General features: G+C 43.0%; 1 long non-coding RNA gene across 2 annotated transcripts in view; it reads right to left on the reverse strand.

Moving 5' to 3' along the window:
• Positions 1-22718, reverse strand: part of LOC146028714 (uncharacterized) — a 103141-nt gene that overhangs the window by 25423 nt on the left and 55000 nt on the right. The window contains exon 3 of one of the 2 annotated variants that reach the window (XR_014455258.1): positions 16437-16564. The exons of the other annotated variant lie outside the window; for it this stretch is intronic. This is a non-coding gene — a long non-coding RNA (uncharacterized LOC146028714). Of the gene's footprint in view, positions 1-16436; positions 16565-22718 lie in introns of those variants that run through there. 2 annotated transcript variants of the gene reach the window in all.

Consider the following 22718-nt stretch of genomic DNA (forward strand, 5'->3'; position numbering starts at 1 on the left):
AGCTTGTAAGTAGACATCTGTATTAAAACCTTTTTTAACCAAGGATAATCTGCACTATTTGTGTATTCTATTTTGTCACCCCTGTCACACTGTCCGTGTGGAGGGGTGTATTCTCATTTCAGGGTATCTGAATGCTGAAACCATTTGAACCATTTAAACCTATGGTGATATAAAAAACCTTTATTGTTGGTTATACACTGAGCGCTGTTTAATAGTCACCATTCTTTGTCTGTTTTGGTCTATCTCTTAAGGCAACCTTTTGGATGTGTGCCTTTTGGTGTACTGTTTTAGCTGCACTGTGTATTTAATTGCGCACCTGTGTTTGTCAAAAAATCTATCTTCCATTATCCAGCAGCTTTGGCCAACCTGTGTGATGATGAAAAATGCTAAGTGTATGTGTCAGCGTTTGCCCATATGTCAGCATGTGTCTGTATGTCACTGCCTGTCAGTGTGTCATCATCTGTCCTTGTGTTTGTATGTGTCAGCGTCTGTGGGTTAGCATCTATCTTTCTGTCTCTGTGTCTGCATTTGTGTCAGTATCCATATGTCAGAGTCCATCTGTCAGCATCAGCATTTGTGTGTCACCTTCCATGTGTGTGAGTCATTCTGTGTGTTAGAAACTGTGTTTCACTGTGTATCTGCATCTGCCAGAGTCTGTCTGTCTGTGTATCAGTGTGTGCCAGTGTGTTAGTATCTGTCTGTACGTGTGTTGATGTATTAGGGGGGTAGGGCGCCAGAAACTTTTTTGGCAGGGGGGCGCAAAATTTCTAGTTATGCAACTGGTAGGCTTTAAACCTAGGATCGAGCACAGTGGGCAAAATTTAGTGTTCTGATTTTAACACCACAGGTCCCACATAATTAGCGGAATCGCTCCGTTTTAGCTCATCCTTCATTTTCTCCATCTGCTTCTGCAAAAGCTTGATGAGTGGAATGACCTGACTCTAGCAGGCAGGGGCTGAACTGACTTCATGTGTGGCAAATTCATAGGGTCGGAGAATCTTTCAAAATGGAAATCATTCTCCACTGCACTTGAATCAGTTGCATTGCCCCTGCTTTGCTTATGTCATACAGTATGTGGATGTATAGGCTTTAATGGCCTTTTGTTGCTCCTCCATCTACTGAAGCATATAAAGGATAGAATTCCATCTCAATACTATTCCTTTGCTTTAGGTGATGGCAGGGCAGGTTAAAGAGGGTTTGCTGGTGTTCCAGTCTTTGACATGCAGTCACTGAATGTTGAAAGTGGCCCAAAACTTTTCAGGTCACCGACAGCATCTCCAGTATGTCCCTGTAATTTTAAAAAAAATTCTGAACCACCAAATTAATTATGTGAACAAAACATGGGACATGCTATAAATTACCCAGATGTAATGTTTGCACAATAATGGTGGCATTTTCAGTTATCACAAATCTCCAGGAAAATCTAAGCGGGGTCAGTCATTATGCAATGATTTCCCTCAGTTTCTCTAAGGTTCTCAGCAATGTACCTCTTCTAGAAACCAGTAATAGGAATGAGTTGGCATTTTTGAGATGCTGCTACTGGTTCCGCTTTTGTCGTAAGATAATACACTGCACATCTACACAGTGGGCTGTTGCAGTCATGTAGTCCTTAGTTGGCCCTGCTCCACCTGTCCACATGTCCATGGTTAAATGTACAATGGGTACAATGGCATTTTTGAGGACACTAAGGACACTGTCATATTGTCCCTGTACAGTCTTTGAATCTCTTGCGTAGTGAAGTAAAATCTAGACACGATTTGGTACCGGGGACACAGTACACCCATCAACTGTCTAATGTTCACTGCACTGATGGTGGATACTGGGTGCATGTCTAACACCAGCACAGTTGTTATGGCCTCAATAATCCGCTTTGCAACAGGGTGACTGCTGTAATTCTTAATCTTCCTTGTAAAGACCTGTTGAACAGTCACTTGCTTAGTTAAAGTAGTAGAAGTGGTCTTCTGACTTCCTTCCTGAGATAACAGTCAACACAGCAGAAACAGTAGCAGTGGCAGCAGTTGGCGTAGCACTTAAGGATCCTCCGGGGGAATCCCGGACAGGAGAGTAGTGACATGGCCTGCAGGATTACTTCTGATCCTGATAATGGATGGAATTGATGATAAGAGCATTGGTGGTGCCTATTGAAGGTGCTTGTGCAATTTAGGCGTCACTGGACTGCTTACACTTTTTAGCCAAAGTTTGACAAAACTTGACAATGACATGATGATTTTACTGCAGGTGATGTATAAGGAAGGATGTTCCTAGGTGGTTACCATCCTTACCCCTACTTATTACACTTTTATACAGACTTTATACAGACTACATGGGGCAAGACAATTGTTGCCTGGATTTGGGTAGAATTAATTCCAGACTAAAGAGGTGTATTTATTGGTCTTCTGCCCAGGCAAGACAATGGGCTTTTCATCCCATGGTCAACAACTGACTCCATCTGTACCCTACAAACCACACCACCATCAGAATCTTCCTTGTCAACTTCCTCCTCAGAGCCAACTACACCAATTTCCTCATCCTGGGGTACTTCTACAGTGACATCCTCAATGTAAATATCAGCAACTGGACTGGGGGTGCTCCTCACAGGACATTCAAATGGTGAATGGAGCCTCCTCCTCCTGTCCAGTATTGACAAGGTCAGGCTTAGATATCACAACTGCTGGCACACTTGGACTCTACTTGGGGATGTGTGATATCTCTGTAGAATGCACAGTTGTTTCCTGTTTGAGAGGAATTAGGGCTTTTATCTGCATGAGAAGCTGAACTACTAGTCATGAACATAGGCTAAGGCCTTAGCCTTTTCTTGCCACTTCATGTTGTGAATGGAATATTGCCAATTTTACATTTCTCATCAGATAATTAAATTTTTTTAGAACTTACAAGCCCTTTATGACATTAGGCATCCACCTTAGCAGACAACATTGATGGAACTGCATTGTCAATGTCATAACTATTGCAGCAGCTTCAGCACTAGGAAGTGGTTCTCGGGGCTGCTGAGAGGTATGCCGGGCCCTGGTAATATTTTGGGGGCGTGGCCTAACCACAGTAGGCGTGGCCACCTCCCATGATTAGGCCACACCACCAAAATATTTAGGGTGGGTGAAAAAACACTCTAAAGTCAAGGAGGGAGTGTTATTGTCCCATCCCCCTCAGCAGCAGCTCACTTACAGCATATACTGTGTTGACAGCAGACTCAGCATGCACTCTCACACTGTCACTGAGATGCTCATGGTGAGCCTGCTGTCAGCACAGGCATGCTGCTGCGTGGGAGAGAGGGCAGGTTGGAGGGGGGTCTGACCAGGATCCCTGCCGGACCCCTCCAGCAAGCCCAGGCCCAGGTAATTAGTACCCACCTGGGGTTTCTGATCTCCCTCCATATCTTTATCCTCCATTTCGCACTCAGAAAGTGGCAGCACAAATTTTTGGGGTAGACAGTGGCAGCTCCCAATTATAGAGCAGACAGTAACCACACCCAATTATAGAGCAGATAGTGGCAACACACAATTATAGGGTAGACACGGACAGTGACTGCACACAATTATAGAACAGACAATGACAGCACCCAATTATAGGGTAGACAGTGGCTGCACCCAATTATAGGGCAGACAGTGGCTGAACCCAATTTTAGGGCAGACAGTGGCAGCACCCAATAATAGAGCAGACATTGACAGCACCCAATTATAGGGCAGACAGTGAGCTCCCAATTATTTGGCAGATGAGCATCACCCAATTTTTTGGAAGACAGGGAGCACCCAATTATTTGTCAGACAGGCAGCACCCAATTATTTGTCAGACAGGAAGCACCCAATTATTTGTCAGACAGGCAGCACCCAATTATTTGTCAGACAGGCACCACTAAATTATAGGGAAGGCAGTTAGCATCTTATTATATAGCAGAGAGGCAGCACCTCATTATAGGCCAAACAGGCAGCACCTAATTATAGGGCAGACAGGGCACCCTGGAACAAGATAGCAGACACAGCAAGGACCCACCCCCCACAGACAGACAAAGGTCCGTCCTGTACAATATCCTATGCTGGAGTGAAAATGGTGCAGATCGGTGAGGATTTTATAGGATCCAAAAACAGCGAGAATCCGACAAGGGGGTGATGACATTTTGCCTCAATCTGGGATCCGAATCTGGTGGAAAACTCGAGCCAGGCTCACTTCCCGCCTCGGATCGTGAAGTTTGGGGGGGCTCAGATCTCGGAGATCTGAACACGCTCATCCTTATTGGTAACAGTACCTAGGGGGCCCCTATGCTTCAGCCTACTGTAATTAATTAATAATACAGCCCTGACTATAGCACTGCAACTGTGTGCTACTTATACAAGAGCTGCTTATAACACACACACATTTTCCAGCAGCCAGGCATATAAATGTAGTCTTGAATTTAGAACTGGGAGTGTTTTTGAGTAGATCAGAAATAATTAAATATGGTTTAAAGATTCTTTACTTTCTGCTTTTAGATCACATATATACATATTACTGCTATTCTGTTTTTGTATGTAATTTAAATCAGCTTATGTAGTGACTGAGTAGCTATGTCATCTGTATTATTTTTTATCAACATAGGCTTTTTCTCATTTTCTCTTATTAATTGTGTGGTAGTTTGAAAATGCTCTTTTTGTCAAACGTATATGAAGATCCTATGCATCCGTAATTTGCACAAACTATCTAATTAAGCAATTTAGATTGAATATGCTAATTCACAGAAGAGAAAAAAAAGTATAATTACAAAAGGACTTCAAGAGGATAATTACAAATGGCAAATGGTGAATCAAATGCAATTCCTACTTTCTTTAATTACTATATCCTGCCTTTTCATAGGAAGAGACAACGACTTGATTTAAATATTTTGCTTTGGCTTTGGTCATTTTTGAAATGCTCACAAACAAATAACTGATTTCAAACATTGGTGCATTATTGACACGTATTTCATTCATTTAACACCAATAAATGTGCCTTTTGATTTTATTAATCAGTTCTTGCATTATTTATTGAAAGTATGAATTACAGCATGTTCATGATTAAAAGCCACATAAAGTTAATTGTGTTGTGACATACTGTATTTACTGTATGCAAATAATGTTAACCACCATTCACATTTGTATTGTATTACTATACTTTCACTATAGGTTTTGAAGTAATTAGTATGGCAAATCATTTTTTAAGCAGTGTTTTAATTCCAATATGTAGGGATGTCAAATGGATTAGCCTGGATTTCAATGAAAGTTTATTTTCATCATATATTATAGTATAACATCTGGTCAGTTTAGGTGTAAAATAAATAGTAAAAAGGTGTAGATTATTTTCTTGCAATGGATTTGGATACTTTTAGCAATTATATTATGCGCTGGAAGTATGAAAAGGAGATATTGCTGAATGTGTCTGAAGCTGGGAACGATTAGACCACATCGCAGTGATGCTATGTCACCGAGGATTTCCGCTGGCTGTTCTAATTGACAAATATAACACTGCATACCATCAAACAATATAGTTCAGTAGCCACATCCAGGAGCATACTGTCGATGATAAAGAGCCTTATTCTGGTCCACACACAATGCTGCAAATTTTGCAGAGTTGCGTGTGGATGTAACAACTGCCTTGTGTGTGTGGGGACAAAATCATTCGATGGTCGCCGACCATCGAATGATTTTGCAAGCTCTCGCAGATCCTCTGTGGTGTCTCAGATCTGCGGGCACCTAGTACGCGAAGCGGGCAGGCAGCTAACATCCGCTAACATCAGCTGCCCGCCCCCCCACACCTGCATCATCGTGGAATTACCATGAGAACGGCCAGCATTTTCATGGGAACGCCCATGAAATGCTTGGCTTTCCCATAGGTGCATCCCTCGGCCCACCTCCCACACGCACTGTTGTGTGCGAGCGCCCAGTGAATAATCTATTCGCCATGGCTGCTCGCACACAGCAGCTGCACATGTGCATAAATAACTATGCACATGCGCAGTCGCAAAAAATCGCTCCCCTTCCTGTACATGTAGGGGACCATGTAAATAAAAATAGGGGTCATAGTCGGGATTTTACTGCGTGTACCGATGTCATAGAGGGGAGTTAATAAACAACATGATGGCACATTGTCAACTGTGTCAACTATACTGTGTAAATACTAGACGATATGCACAGAAATATTGTTAACAACATTATGACTATGCATATTGTTAGCGAAAATCATCTACAGTTTACCCAGCTTAGCTGGCCATACACCTGCAGATTTATTGTCCAATTTGGCTGGTTAAAACAAACATCTCATAAGGAATGGGAGCAAATGACAACTAACCATTTTTTCTGAAATGCTGATTAGCCAATTTGCCTGGTTGACCATTTGTGTCTGTTTTTCAGAGTTTGGGTGCAAATTATCAATTGTCATTTGTACCCGTATATTACCAGATTTTTGTTCCAACAAGCAAGATTGGACAATAAGGAGGATATTCAATCTGTGCCGATATTTCTGCTGGCAGAATTATCGGCACTCGCCTATTCAATGCTTTCATTTCAGACAGCATAGAAGGCTGTCAGATCTGACTTTTTTAAAAGTATGATCTGTTTTGTTGAAAACAGCCGCGAATTGACAATCCCCGGCCATTACCGATAATTTACAGATTTTCTGACACTTGACAGTTGGGACATTGAATCCTGTTGGAAGCCGTCGAAAACAGCCCGGGATTCCGAATGTGAGGACGTCCGACTGTCGGAATCCTGGATTGAATACACTTTAGGTGTATATCCAGATATAGTTAATGGGTCATAGGATTCTAGACAATTGGAAGCTTGGAGGTCGTAGAGAGCTATTCATATTTTATGTTATCTTTAATGTATACATTTTCTTTACTGATTAAGCAAATGTGCTAAATTTCAACTGGGATAAATAGCTGTTTAATGCAAATTGATCAAGGCCACATGATATAATTGATCTCTATTGCCATGGATTATGGGGGGCTTTCATACCTAATGTCTGTCCTGTGATTTGCAAGGTGGCTGATTATCGAATGACTGTGTATATGTGTGGATCATAGCCCATGTTCTCGAGGCCATTCAGTGAAAAGTTTGAGCATCTTTTCTGATTGATAGCCATCTACAAGGTGATTGACAGAAAGCTGGGTTTGGGGGTGTCACTCTGCCATTTTCTGGGAGATTGAAGGAAACGCCCAGGTGTTTTCAGGGAGGGCATGTGACATCAGCTTCGGCCTCGATCAGCCTGTTTCTATCACATAGGAAGAGTAGGTTCTGGGTTATGGACAGACTGCACAGACTGGGAAAATCATTAGACAATTGGGGTTATTCAGATTCAATCGGTTCCTGACTTGCTCGCTCGGGGACCGATTGTTTGCGACTCTGCATGCGCATGGGTTTTCATGCACATGTGCAGCCATTGTGTGCGAACGTCCACAGCGCTCATACACAGAAGTTCGGGCAGGGGGTGTGGAGGGGTGTGGGGTGGCGTGCTGGGCAATTCACATATGGGAAAGCCCAGTGTTTCATGGGGGTTCCCATGAGAACGCTGGTTGCTCCCATACAAATTGCCCAGTGACATGGGTGCAGGGGGCGGACAGCTGATGTCAGCGGATGTCAGCTGCCCACCCTGTCCTCGCACAGGGCGCCCGCAGGTCTGAGACACCATAGAGGTGCTGAAGAAATCATTTGATGGTCGCCGACGGGCGTCAGATGACCTTTGTTGAACTGGCAGCCTTGTGAGACAACCAGAATAATGGCTCATAAGTGAGTTGCAATTGGATTTGCAGATAATTGCCATTTGCAGCCTTGCACAGGGCAGATTTTTACTCTGGCTGGGCAGCGATTACTATATTATTGCAGGGCTCTGCAATTTTGCGAAGCAGCCATCAGGAATAACCCCCTATGCAGGGCTATTTTTCAGCAGGCTCCAGCAGGAACTGAGGCCCTTATTCTAGTTCACTCTTTCTGACAAAATATTTCTTAGATGGACAAAACCATGTGCACTGCAGGTGAGGCAGGTGTAAAACCCCACCCAAATCGAATTATCTCTGCACAAGTGACACCTGCCTCACCTGCAGTGCACATGGTTTTGTCCATCTAATAAATATTTTTTTAGAAAGAGTGAACTAGAATAAGGGCCTCAGTTCCTGCTGGAGCCTACTGAAAAATAGCCCTGCCCCTATGTGTTTAAAGAAATGTATGATTGCCTGCTTTATAAATATACAGGACACATAACTGCAACTATTATTTGGTACATAAAGATATCTATCAGTATTTTTTTTACCAGACGTTGCCTTTAAATGGTTAAAGAAAATCTTTAGATTTTATAAAAAGTACTATATGGTGACAATGCAAATTAATTTGCCTTTATAATAATGTAGAGGTTTTTGATTGAATTGAAGCATACTAGGTCAAAATATCTCATGTTCCATTACAAGATCAACATTATACTCTGATCAGCTGTTGATTTCCATTTGTTTTAGTGCCCACCTGCTGCCTGAACTAATTTAATAGCTACCATATCAACAGGATACTAAATAGCTTTTGAGATGTGTAAAGGCTAAAACAATCATAACTCTAAAAGTTACTGGCCTAGATTCTTTTTGTTTTTGCAACTGCAATAAACATATATATATATATATATATATATATAAATTCTGTAGTTCCGCACTCCCAGCCAACAATGTAACAAATTGCGGTGCTCCTTTAAGGTGACACAATGTGTCCCAATGTATAGCAGGGTTGGATATTCCAATAAGGGCACTCACCAGTAAATCATGAAAGGTTTATTCAGGGTACATTATCCTGTCAGGATCCTGACTCTTGTACTGTGTGGACGTCTAAGCTGACCTGTCTTGAGAAAGGCCACCTGGTGGCCGAAACGTAGACTACTATGCCTGATTGGTAATGTACCCTGAATAAACCTTTCATGATTTACTGGTGAGTGCCCTTATTGGAATATCCAACCCTGCTATATATATATATATATATATATATATATATATATATATATATATATATATATATATATATATATATATATATATATATATATATATATATATATATATATATATATATATATATATATTAACAATAATATCTGAAACGTTGTAATATAAAATAAAAATAATATAATAAATAACAAATAATATAGAATAAAACTTTGAGTTATCCAGAAATAATTCATAAAGAAAAAAAGAATGCTGTCAGCATCATTTTACGGGAGCTTAGGAGAGAGATAAAGTGGAGACGTTGTCCAAAGAAACCAACTTCTAACATTCATTGATTTTGCAGACTGTGCTTGATAAATGAAATACACTGATTGGTTACGTTGTATCTATCTCCAAGGTTCCCTTACATCTTCCATTTAGACTTTTATATGAATTCACTAATAATAATAACTTCAGGGGTCCAGGGCCGCCGACAGGGGGGTGCCCCTGTAGGGGCCTGGGCAGCTGACCACAGATCCCCGCACCCGCACCCAGCGGGCAGGCACGCACAATACACAGTGCAGCCTGCAGAGCGCCGAGCCTAGAGGCTCGGCGCTCTGCAGGCTGCACTGTGCAGTGTGCGCGCTGGACCAGACTGTAGACACTGAAGGAGCCGGAGGACGATGCGCGACGTGGGTGATGGTAAGTAATGGGGACGGGGTAGGGGGAGGTGGGGTGCTGTCATGCAGGGGGACGGCCAGCAGGAGGTATGACGCTGTGCAGCTGGGGACCCGGACTGTAGGTCAGTCCCAGGCCCCATCATTTCTAGTGGCGACCCTGCAGGGGTCTATGGCCTTCATTCAGAGGGGTTGCATAAGTGTTCCCCTGCACAGTTTCCTGATGTTCATGATGTTCATGATGTTAAATTCACTCTAACGTGATTGCCTCTGCCTGACTTACAGATTGCAGAGGCATGTGCAAGGAGGGGTGGGAGAGACCAGTGTTCGGTAAAATGGGGGGGCTGTTGCCGCTGTTTACTGGGTGTGGCAAGGACCAAAACTGAATTGGAAACACAGTGTCCTTGGCCTTGCAAGGTGCCAAGTGACTGCAAGTCTGAGTAAGGCTGCAGTCACAGGGGAACATCGTGACTGATGGTCATGATATATATACATGCACCTTCTCCTGCATTTGCATTGCTATGAATTGCACATAATAAGCTGCTGCAAGAAACTTATCAAACTTATCAAATATGATCAATGCAGAATCTGGCCCCATGTAAAAGTCAACCAGACCCTAAATATAATTTTTCAAACACAGCCTGTACCATAATGGTTAGAAGCTTATTGGCTCTTTATCTTTGTCCATGTTATCTATCTCCAAGTCGTAGTACATAGATTATTCAGAATTTTACTACACAGTCAGTTCAGATAAAGTTTCTCTTGTTTGCATCATATGGATTATTAGGGTATGGCTTAAAGTAGCCCTGGAGAGGTGGTGGAACTCATTTCCCCTGATATCGACAGCCCCCCCCCCCCCCCCCACCCCCCCCCCCCCCCCCCCCCCCACACACACACACACACACATTAGGTGCCCTATATTAAATACTTTATAATGGGACAGTGGTCTCACAAGGAAGAGTAGCATCATCATATTCACATTATGCTGCATGTAGTGCCCCAGATTCATATTACACCACACAGTAGTGCCCCTTATTAAGGTTACACTACACAGTAGTACTCCTAAAGGTGCCCATACACTAGTAAGATTTATCTTCAGATCTGGCTGGTTGGAACAAAAACATGGCTATGGATGAGTGACAGTTTGTCAGTTTTCCAGCATTTCCAAGCAAATGGTCAACTGTCATTTGCTCTCACCCATAACCATGTTTTTGTTTCAACCAGCCAGATCTGCAGATAAATCTGCGTGTGTATGGCCACCTTTATACATGTATCGCACACAGTATTGCTGCCTCTACAAATAATGCCCACAATAGTGCTGCTTATACACATATCTGCCTCAGTCCAGCTGTTAAGTGCCTGTGTCCATCCAGGAATTCCATGCCCTGTGTCCATCCAGCAGCTTCCCCTCCTCTCTGTGTCCCTCTATCCTCCTCTCACCTTGTCTTCAACATGTTAAAAGCCTGCTCCTCTTAGTGGCTCTTCTTCACTTCAGCGATGGAGACGACATGACATATGTTATGCAACAAAAGGAAGCTGCTGGGACAGGTTTTCTGTTGGAATGACTGTGCAGTGCTGTGGTGGTGGAACTCATTTCACCTTTCACCTGGATATTGGCCCTTATTCTGGTTCACTCGCAAAGGCAAATTCCTTCTAAAATGGACAAAACCATGTGCACTGCAGGTGGGGCAGATGTAACATGCGCAGAGTGAATAAGATTTGGGTGAGCTTTTACTTCAAAGTGAGATGTATATTGCAGTGTAATAAAGAAGTCAGTATTTTCTCTGTACAGAAACAAAATAACCCACCGAAATATAATTCTCTCTGCACCTGTTACATCTGCCCCACCTGTAGTGCACATGGTTTTGTCCATTTGAAAAGAATTTGCCTTTGCAAGTGAACCAGAATAACCCAGGGCCGTCTTTTCGTATGGGCTTAATGGGCACTTGCCCAGGGGCCCCATGTGTATAAGGGCCCTATGCTGATAGCTGAGGATCCCCTTTTTCCAGGGATACCAGAATTTTGAAAATCGGCCCTGGGGAACTGGAGATATCCAACTTCAAAGCAACAGTCCACATCCAACCTGTTAATTGCATTTCCCAGTCATATTTCTCAGGTTCTCTCTGACTTAGTTTTTCTGAGAGTATATTCCAAAAGCTGGGACTCTCCCCTTTCTTTCAACACTAGCGGCTTGTCTCTATCATGCCCAGAACCAGAGATATCAGCCTTCCAGCAGCTGGTCCCTGCTCCAGCTCCATACATCTGGTGTACAGTTTTATATTTTTGTCAATGGATTGCTCTGGCTCTTGATCTCTGATCCCCAAGTTCCCAGCACCTCCTTAAAGTTGGGACTCTAGGTTTTTATACTATTGAAGGCTAAGAAATCTATTTCCAGATAATGGTGGTATCTGCAGTCAAACAAGCTGCCCTTCCACCGGAAAATGACGAATATTAAGCCCACTCCATTATCCAACCCTCCCGTGCATATAAAACACCCCCTACCTCCCTGGACGTCATTTACAAGGGACCCTTCATTCAGCTCAGTGCCCCCTTCCACATGTTAGTGTTCTCCCTCCCACCACCTGTGCAGTAAAGGAGTAATTAGCAGAAGTTACTGCTCCAGGTCCTACATGTTGAATGGAAGATAGAGCACCCCCTGCCACCCGTGGGACATCAAAGCTGCTGCTGATAGCACTCCCCACCCCTAGGAGGAGGGGAGAATGGGTAAGGGCCCCAGTGCATTGCTTTGCCCAGGGGCCCACACTGCTGTTAAGACGGCCCTGGAATAACCCCTATTGTTCAGACGTTGATATCAGCTTCTGTTGACTTCAGTTTGGATATGGTTCCATTTCAACCTCCCCCAGCCTATGAGACACCTGCTGTAAGCTTGCAATGCAAAATGTTAATTGTTACCTTCAATGTCTCTAGGATCCTAGAGCCACATGTTCCTAAACCATCAATAAATAAAAATCCAGAATAAAAAGTGTTCAAGTACAGTATCAAATTCTCAAGACTGTGAATCAGGCGTAACCTGTGTACTGTACTTTTATATACTGTATTAATGTTTATCTGGTGACATACATGTCAAGGTGGATTGTTTGGATATCTTGAAATTGGAAGATCTTGACAATTTTTAACAAGTTATACAACCTCAGGAAATTGTATAATACATTTTAGGCAAAAATATAAAAAATTTCAAATAAGTAATATTTATAATGAAGATCTCTATAAATACTAATAACGGAAATAAACCAAACAGCTGATACTGAGATAGAAATGCAGAAGGCATGGGAAAACAATAACGATATTGTAATACTAAGTAGTATGACACTGATCACTATAGACAAAAATCTCATAGGACAAAGTTAAAAAATCTGTAACTTTTAGCAAGAAATTAACTGCTACAGGTTGAGTATCCAGATATCCGTTATCCGAATTGTTCCAGAAACCGTGTTTTTTTTGGAATAGTTTGAATTTTTTCCCCAAAAAATTATGTGCAGCACATACATTTTGTACTAGATCTCATCTCATCTCATCTTACAAAACCGATATGCGATGAGATGCGATATTGTATCCAATATTGGATACAATAATTGTAACGTGTATGGGCACCTTAAGTGATATCCAGGCTTGAGCACAGGTGACTTAGTTAGTACCTGAGTGATTCTGATTAATCCATCTGTGCTGAAGCCTGGATATTACTAAAACCGGTACTTGTTTCCTAGCACGGCACCAGCGATAAAGATTGTATCCATCGGGACCCCCCCCCGAAATCGCGTAGATCGCATCGCATACAACCAAATCGCATGCGATGCGATCGACGCGATTTTTACATTGGAATCAATGTAAAATGGTCCCGGAGACCCAATTTTACATTGGCCCCAATGTTAAATGGCCCCCAGACCCCAATTTTTATTGTTTCCCAACCTTGATGGGTGAAATGCCCCCCATTGTTAACGCAACACTAAGATCAACGCCAACCGGAAGCGTGGCGAGCACAGGGAGCCCGCGAGGGGCGGTGGTACGTATCCTCCGACCTTTTCATACCCCCACTATCCACGTCGGCGTGGAGTTGAATTTATATAGTGTGGCGAGCGCAGCGAACCACCGAGCCCGAAGGGTGGCGAGCGGACGTGCATTACTTTGCAGGTATTACGCGTCCCCTCACGGGGGGGGATATTACGCGTCCCCTCATGCTCACCACGCTTCGGGCTCGGTAGCTCGCTACACTATATATAATCAACTCCACGCCGACGTGGATAGTGGGGGTATGAAAAGGTCGGAGGACACGTACCGCCACAGCTCGCCACGCTTTGGGTTGCCGTTGATCGTGGGGTGGCGTTAACAATGGAGAATTACATTTGTCATGTAAAATACCCATAATGGGTATACAATGAAAAATCGGGTCCATTGGCCCATTTAACATTGTTCCCTATGAAAAAACGCGTCCATCGCATCGGATGGACGCGATATTTTAATTGTCGGGGAAAAGGCTAAAAATAGCCCTGAAATCGTGTCGGTCGCGTCCTTCGCATACCTTAACTTAAGGTATGCAATCACCTACGACGGGCGCTGTGCTAGGAAACAAGTACCCTAAAACCTGCACTGTTGGTGTGCCTTGAGGACCGTGGTTGGGAATGCCTGCTGTAATGCAAGAGCACATACAGCTAATTGCCATCTACCTTTGCCCTGGGCCCATAGTGTGAGACAGGGGTGGCCAACCCGCGGCTCTCGAGCCGCATGCGGCTCGCCCCCTGCTACAGTGCGGCTCGCCGGCTCCTGCTGGGATGGCGTTCCCGGACTATACATTGTCCGGGAACAGAGCAGGAAGGGTCGGGCAGCCTTGCTGCCGTCGCCGGGGATCAAGCTCCGGCGCTGCCGGTGACCCGACATCACAGAGTGCGTCTGACTCTGCGGCTATTTTAAATCTCGCGCCGGCTCACGCAGCTAATCGGAGTGGCGGCTCCTGATTGGCTGCCAGTGTCGGACCATGTGAGCTGGCGCGAGATTTCAAATAGCGCGCAGACCTAATCTCTTCTGACAGCTACAGCGGCTGGGGTGGGCTGCGCTGCCGCTGATACTGTAGTTCTCTGCCCGGCTGCCTGGCCTCACTGCTCCCCATGCCTGGCCTCACTGCTCCCTGTGCCTGGCCTCACTGCTCCCCCTGCCTGGCCTCACTGCTCCCCCTGCCTGGCCTCACTGCTCCACGTGCCTGGCCTCACTGCTTCCCGTGCCTGGCCTCACTGCTCCCCCTGCCTGGCCTCACTGCTCCCCCTGCCTGGCCTCACTGCTCCCCCTGCCTGGCCTCACTGCTCCCCCTGCCTGGCCTCACTGCTCCCCCTGCCTGGCCTCACTGCTCCCCCTGCCTGGCCTCACTGCTCCCCCTGCCTGGCCTCACCTCTCACTCCCCCCTTTGCAATGAGCATGTAACCCCTGGCAGACCATATAACCCCTGGCATAGTGCATGTACCCCAGAGCATGCAATCCCTGACATCGAGCATGAAATAGGAAACCCTTGGCATCAAGAATTAACCCTGTAGCAACGGGCTTTAGGTAAGCAGCACTTATAGGTAATTGGCTTTACGGGTGTGGTATTATATATAATGGGCATTAAAAAGTGTGGCATAATGTGTAATGGGCATCATGGTGTTTAGTGTAATGGGCATTATGGTGTTGGGTATAACGTGTAATGGGCATTACGGTGTGTGGCATAACATGTAATGGGCATTATGGCATGTGGTATACTATATAATGGGTGTGTGACATGTAATCAGCATTACGGTGAATTTGGCGCGCACTGTCCATGTTATCCCTACTTAGAAATAAATTGAGTCCTGGCATAATGAATGGGCATCACAGTGTGTGGTATATCATGTAATGGGCATTACGGTATGTGGCATAACATGTAATCAGCATGGCATGTGGTATACTATGTAATGGTTTTGTGACGTGTAATCAGCATTATGTTGTAAAATACCCGGCACCGTGGGAGCATATGTATCTGGCACTATTGGAGGCATATGTGTATTACACCCATCCAAGGGGTCCAAATAGACCATGCCCCTTTTTTGGGCGCGCACGCCTTCGGCGGGCGCATGTTGTTGGCTCTTTAGCTAGACTACAGATATTTTTCGGCTCTTTACCTCTGACCGGTTGGCCACCCCTGGTGTGAGACATCCATAAATAAGAGTTTAGGAAAGAGTAAGCAGAGAATAACTGAGGAGGAAAGTTACACAATGGTGCTGCATTAGATAGCTCCTTAGAGTTATCAAGTATGGATCCAGTGTTTTCATTTACAAGCTAAAACAGAAGAAAAGGGAGATCATGTGAAATGTACAGTATAGTATAATCATGCCGTACCATTTCATTCTGAATTAGAGGGAAGCTACAAGGTGATTATAAACCAGCAGTTTAGTTATAATTATCTGAAGAAGGCTTCTCAAGAGTCTGTAGTATATAAATTATCTGTTAACTACTTCCATACTAGTCTCTGTATGTGGAGCTACTGTAATAATGCTAGAACACCTACAGTATGCTTAGTTTGTTTTTAACTGCACACTGACTTTGTCATTAACAGATTACTGATATACCTAGCATATAAATACCTTCCAGCTAGCCTACATTTCCAAACACTTTATTGATGCATGTCCATGCGGTGTGTTGTATTTCATTATAGGGCACCTGCTTTTTTTTCACAAAGGAAACTAAAGATGTATTTTTTTATTTTTATTTTTTTTCAACAGGCCTCTTTGATTTATCTTCATTGATTTTCAAGGTAATCCACTATACCAATTTTCCATCTTCCGAAAACTGTTGTTGCAGCTCTTTATGTTAGTTCTCGGTAATACCAGTAGGGTTCAAGAGGACAGGAGGACCATCTTCAAAGTGTAGCAAAGAAAAGAACTTGTTCTTGGCCCTTTTCTTCTATCTGACACTGAATCACATATTGTTTGTTTGTCCTAATGACCTATTTATTTTTAGAATGATATAGAGTTACAATTCATGAAAAAAGTGAGAGTTCAGTACATATTAAACATACATTTCCCAGCTTTATAATACTACAAATTATTTTATCCAAAATAGATCCTGCAAAGGGAACTCCAAATACCTCAATATCCAAAGAATAAAATCATATGTAAATATAGATTTACCTCTGACCAAAGTGCCTTCAAATCATACAAAGAAACTGATCAAAGAAGTTGCTTGCAGCTCATATAAGGCAATGTCAGGACAGAGCAGAGCAGCAGGACAAAGGATAGTACATTTAGTACATAAAAGCACTTGGAAGGAATAGTGCAGACAGAGTTCTTCCAAAACCGGTTTTATATAAGTTCTGTACAGTACATCTTCTTCACCTCTCCCACACCTGCAGTGCAACCGTTTTTGTCCTTGTTTCCTGAAGCTTTATCCTTAAACCAGTGTATATATATAAATATATATATATATATATATATCTATATATAGATATATATATATATATATCTATATATATATATATATATATATATATAGATAGATAGATAGATAGATAGATAGATAGATAGATAGATAGATAGATAGATAGATAGATACACAAGCACACACACACAAACTCAGAGTACCCTTAATGTTCTTTTTAATACAACTTCTGTTAAAAAACACAGCAGTGTTATCCATCTACTAAAATTCTCTGTAGGGGAGAATACAAGCAAATGTAAAAAAATAATAATGACTTGGCGTCTTGGTAACTTCCCAAGACTGGAGGTACCCGTTTACACCAGTGTTCCCCGATATATCCGGAATCCAAATGGATGCGAAGGCAAAGTCCAATTTATTTGTCTTTTTTTAAAAATAGTCATAAATAGTCTTTCAAATAGCTATTGTTCAAGGTCAGCATAGGGAACAGTTTTTCAGCCCCTTTGTGTGTTACTCTGAAAGGAGCTGAATAACTAAGGGTGGGGATACATAAAATTTGCACTTGCACCATTATACAAGGAGTGAAGACTCATGACACCGATTATGCTTGCTATATGCACACAAACAAACACACACACACAATAGTATTTTTTCCATCTCCCTCTCTCCGCTCCTGTTCTTTTGCGCTCCTTGTCACCGACATGGGACTCAACCAGTATAGAACACAGGTAGGGAGGGGATGGGGTGTATAAATATCAAATTGTAAATAAAATTAAAGTGACTTGTGCTGCAATCAATGCAGAACAAATTGTGTGTGAGCTCTTACAATAGCAGAGCTCTGAATATACCAATTTATTATTATTATTTATTAACAGTTTCTTATATAGCGCACACATATTCCGCAGTGCTTTACAGAGTATATTTGAACATTCACTTAAGTCCCTGCCCCAGTGGAGCTTACAATCTATATTCCCTACCACATGTACAGGCATACAGAGACAGTCTAATTAGCCAATTAGCCTACCAGTATATTTTTGGATTGTGGGAGGAAACCGGAGTACCCGTAAGAAACCCACGCAAGTACGGGGAGAATATACAAACTCCGCACAGTTAGGGCCATGGTTGGAATCTAATCCATGACCTCAGTGCTGTGAGGCAGTAATGCTAACCATTATACCATCCATACTGCCCAATTTGTGATAAAGCCTTTAAAACAGTACATTATTAAACATTATGCCACACACTGTAATGCCCCTAACACAACATGCCACACACCTACATGCCTATTACACATTATGCCACATAATGTAATACCCAAAGTACTCCTGCTTATACAAAAGTAACACTACAATGCCTCCAAAAATGACAATTACACATAATTCCCCAGTAGTTCCACCTACATAATGCCCCCAGTAGTGCCACTTTTACAATGCCCCCAGTAGTGTCACTCTTACAATGCCCCCAGTAGTGTCACTTTCACAATGTCTCCAGTACTCCATACCGTCCTGCCCAGCCTTTGACACAGCTGCTGCAGCCACCGCTACAATGTCGATGACAGGGAACAGAAAAATGTCATGGTACAAGGCATGTTGTGCAGATAAAAGCCATGGTGCAAAGAGAAGGGTGCAGATAAAAACCGTGGTGCAGGGAATGGGGGCATGTGAAAATCAGGGTACAGGAAACGGGATGCAGATAATTGCCAGGGTGCAGGAAATGGTGTGCTGATAAAAGCCAGGGTTCAGGGGATAGAGTGCATATAAAAACCATGGTACAGGGTACATGTAACAGCCATGTACTGTATATACTGTATAGTATGAATGGATCTGAGTGGGGCCTCAAACATGTATCTTCCCTAATGCCATATGTTTGCTTTTACTATACATAGTTAAATCTTTATAAAAGTTGTGTGGAGGTAAAGTAAAGGCAAGTATTAAATATATCTGGTTTTGATAGCCTTAGTTTATACATAATGGATGAGGAAAAGCTATCCTCCCATCATTTGCAGTGTACATTTTAAGATCACGTTGAACATAATAATTACACTGCAAACTGCCATTGAACATGAAAGTGGTGAAATTATACAGGCTGATTTTATAATGCTTCTGCTTCTTTACAATTCCACAATGAAGCTTTGGGATAATTGTGCCTCCCTTTGCTTCAAATGATGACTGTAGTTATACATTATCCTGTAGAAAGTGAAACAGCATGCCTCAATGAGTTCTATCATCATTCTACTACCTAATGAGAGAGATTGTTTGCAGGCAGATGAAATTAAATTGTAAGCTCTATCGACTTTGACAACAGGTACCACTTGTGCAAATCCACTGGGAGACCCTGAATTGCCACCAAAAAAAAAAAAACTTTAACAATTTTCTATATTCTAAATATATATTTTTAAATATATTTTGCATGTTGAAAACATCTGCAATACCTAAACAGAGAATGTGTTTTGCATATTCACAAATTAATATTTTAATAAAAACATAAAAAAATCAATGGTTGTGAAGGTTCCCAATATAAAAATATATTTTAGAATGAAGACTGTCAATTTAAGTTATTTTGAACAAATAAAACAGAACTATCTAATTGGTTAGAATGATAGATTATGTAATGCTTGATACTGTAACATGGTCAACTAAATCATAGATGAACATATACTGTGAATGCCTCTATACAGTATGTGTTCATGAGATATATCCATGGTAAAAAAAAAAACTTACTATACACAGATACATCACTAACAGTTAGGAAGAAAAATCCTCAGAAAAATATACACAAAGTTGTATGTGATTTTCAAAATAAAAAATAAAAAATATTTGGGATCTCACCATTTATTTATTTTAGCATGGAACTATGTATTTTTCTCTGCTTCGGTAAGTCCTTGTAGTAAAATTTTAAATGGTCTGAGTAGCCCTGGATTTACCTGGCGGCAGCAATGAAATCAGCCTGAACGAGGACAGATATGATGTCATGCACCCTCTCCTAAAACACTTTGGCAAGCCTGCATTTTTCCTACTCGCACCTGCGTTTATTCCGCCATGCCTGTGTTGTTGTTTTCTTAGCACACCCATTAACCCCTTGGGTGGTATGCCCGGAGCACCACTGGCACACTACCTTTAGGGGTCCATCCCCAGCCCCTTCTGTCACCCCCTCCGCTCCGGCGATCATACACCGGCGCTCCCCTGCTGCCAGCCTCCATCCACTATATGCATCAGTGACGTAGGCGGCAGGCTCGGGGATGTTCGGTGCGGCTCGGGGGGGACTCAGGAGAGTTCAGGTGCTCCAGTCCTCCCAAGCCGCCGCAAAACATCCCCGAGTCTGTCGCCTATGTGATGACTGACAGGCGGCAGGGGAGCTCCGGCGTACTATTGCCGGAGCATAGGTGAGGGGGCGGCGGATTCCTACAATCTGTGGTGGGTTTTGCTGGGGCAGGACAAACCTGCCCTGGTAGTTTTGTACTGCCCCAGCAAAACCCACCACTCAAGTGGTTAAACGGGAGGTTACCACCCCCCAATGCCGACTTTCTCTCAATCACCCTGCAAACAGCTAGCGAAGAAAAAAGTTTATTTATTTACAGTTTCTTTTATAGCGCAGCAAATACCATTTTAGTTGTAGGGATTCATTGCAACACAGCTTCGTGCGCACGCATAGTGGACCTGATGCATGCACGGTCCATCGATAATCTACTGCTGTGCGTATTCACATACAGTAGCAGTGATTATGTTTGAATTATCCCTTGTTGTGTCTTCTAGTCATTGCCTGCAGTTGAGAGAGGCTGCAGGCAATGACTAGAAGACACATACATACAGTAGCACATGCAGGCTTGCATTTTGAGAGGCATTATCAAAATGCAAGCCTGCATGTGCTACTGTATGTATGTATGTATGTATGTATGTATGTATGTATGTAACATAGGGGGAAATATAATAGCCTGTAAAATGCATGCATCTAGTTTTTTTTTTAAATGCAAAGCCAGGTTGGTTTTGCCTTTTAAATTATAGAGTAGATTCAACTTAACAATCATATACTGCATCTACACAGTAAAGGATTTCCAATTACGAACAATCTCCATGCTCCTCGTTCCACTAATTTTGCTATAGGGAATCTCTGACACACATGTCCAGTATTGGTCCACACTTGCCTTATTTATTTATTTATTACCAGTTTCATATAGTGCATACATTTTCCGTAGTGTTTTACAGAGTATCATTGAACATTCACTTCAGTCCCTGCCCCAGTGGAGCTTACAATCTATATTCCTTACAATCTATATTCCCTACCACATGTACACACACACATTCTAGGGTTAATTTTGGTTGGAAGCTAATTGACCTACCATTATTTTTTTGGATTGTGGGAGAAAACCGGAGTACCTGGAGGAAACCCAAGCAAACACGGGGAGAATATGCAAACTCCACAGAGTTAGGGCCATGGTGGATATTGAATCCATGACCTCAGCACTGTGAGGCAGTAATGTTAACCATTACACCGTCCGTGATGCCCTCCTGGACAGTTCAGCTGCCTGACACACATAGTTATGGGTGCTGATGTGATATACACATATATTAAAATGTTTAATTAATTGGGACTGGACACTGTTAAGACAGGGGCGGTACAACAAGACCCCCCTCCAGGACGGAGGATTGGTCTGCCCCATTTTATTGTACTTTGAGCATTTGTCCATGTTAAATAAAGTTGCAGGAGGACAGAGAGAAAAGCCAGGAAGTTGCTGGGCTCATGAGAGCAGAGAGAGAGGAGACAGGTCAGAGACTGAAGATGCAAAAATTCAGGACTGTGGTGAGTCAAACCCAGGGAGACTTCTTGCTTAAAAAAGACAGAGTACTGTTCACAGCAGGTTGTACTGGGATCTCATGTGAGTTGTTTAAATGGACACTTTAAGAAGCTGGGCAAACAGAATTCATCATTACGTGACCCTCCCCAAATCTAACCAGCCACATCAAGAAAGACTTGCATGTTAATAGACTGTATGGAATAACTCCAGAATTGCTCAGTGGCAGAGGATGAAAGTATAATTGGCCCATGTTGTTACAGCTTATAGAAGAGGCAGCTGAGTTAACCAATATCATACAGCATTGGCTCGTGTTTAACCTCTTAAGGTTGCAGAGGCGTAGCTACCGTAAGGCAGCCACCGCGGCTGCTTGGGGGAGCAAGCGCCAGCGGGGCGCCCCCGGTGCCCTGGCACTCTGGTCAGACCCCCCCTTACCCCTCCGCATGCCGCCGCCACCGCATTCAGTCCGGCACCGCAAATAGCCTCCGGGCTCCGTCTCCTGCAGTAATGAAAAATGACACGACAAAATGGCTGCCCCCTAATAGCAGACAGTTTTTAAGGATGCTAGAGGAGGCCCATGTTGTTACAAAACATTTTGTATCCCAATTGCACACTGAGTGAGAGCTATACACATAATAATCAGATAATACAGAGATCTTGGTTGCATATATCTGCAGATATAGGGCTAAGCCCCCAGGCCGTACGTCAAGGAGTCTCTGTGTCACTGGGGGTCCCTAATATTGGGTATGGGTCTGGGGTGTGGCCCCCAACATGCCAGCACAGGCTGACTACTCCAGGGCAGCACACAAATGAAGGTTAGTAGGGGTTAATAAGAAGCACATGAGTGCTATGTAAGAGAGTGAAGGTGTGATTATAGAGATAATTACTGACCCTGCAAAAATAGTTTACCTCACCATGATTAAAGAAATTCAGAAAA

Source organism: Crinia signifera, chromosome 1 (assembly GCF_055691185.1).
Source record: "Crinia signifera chromosome 1, ASM5569118v1, whole genome shotgun sequence".
Classification (NCBI taxonomy): Eukaryota; Metazoa; Chordata; class Amphibia; order Anura; family Myobatrachidae; genus Crinia; species Crinia signifera.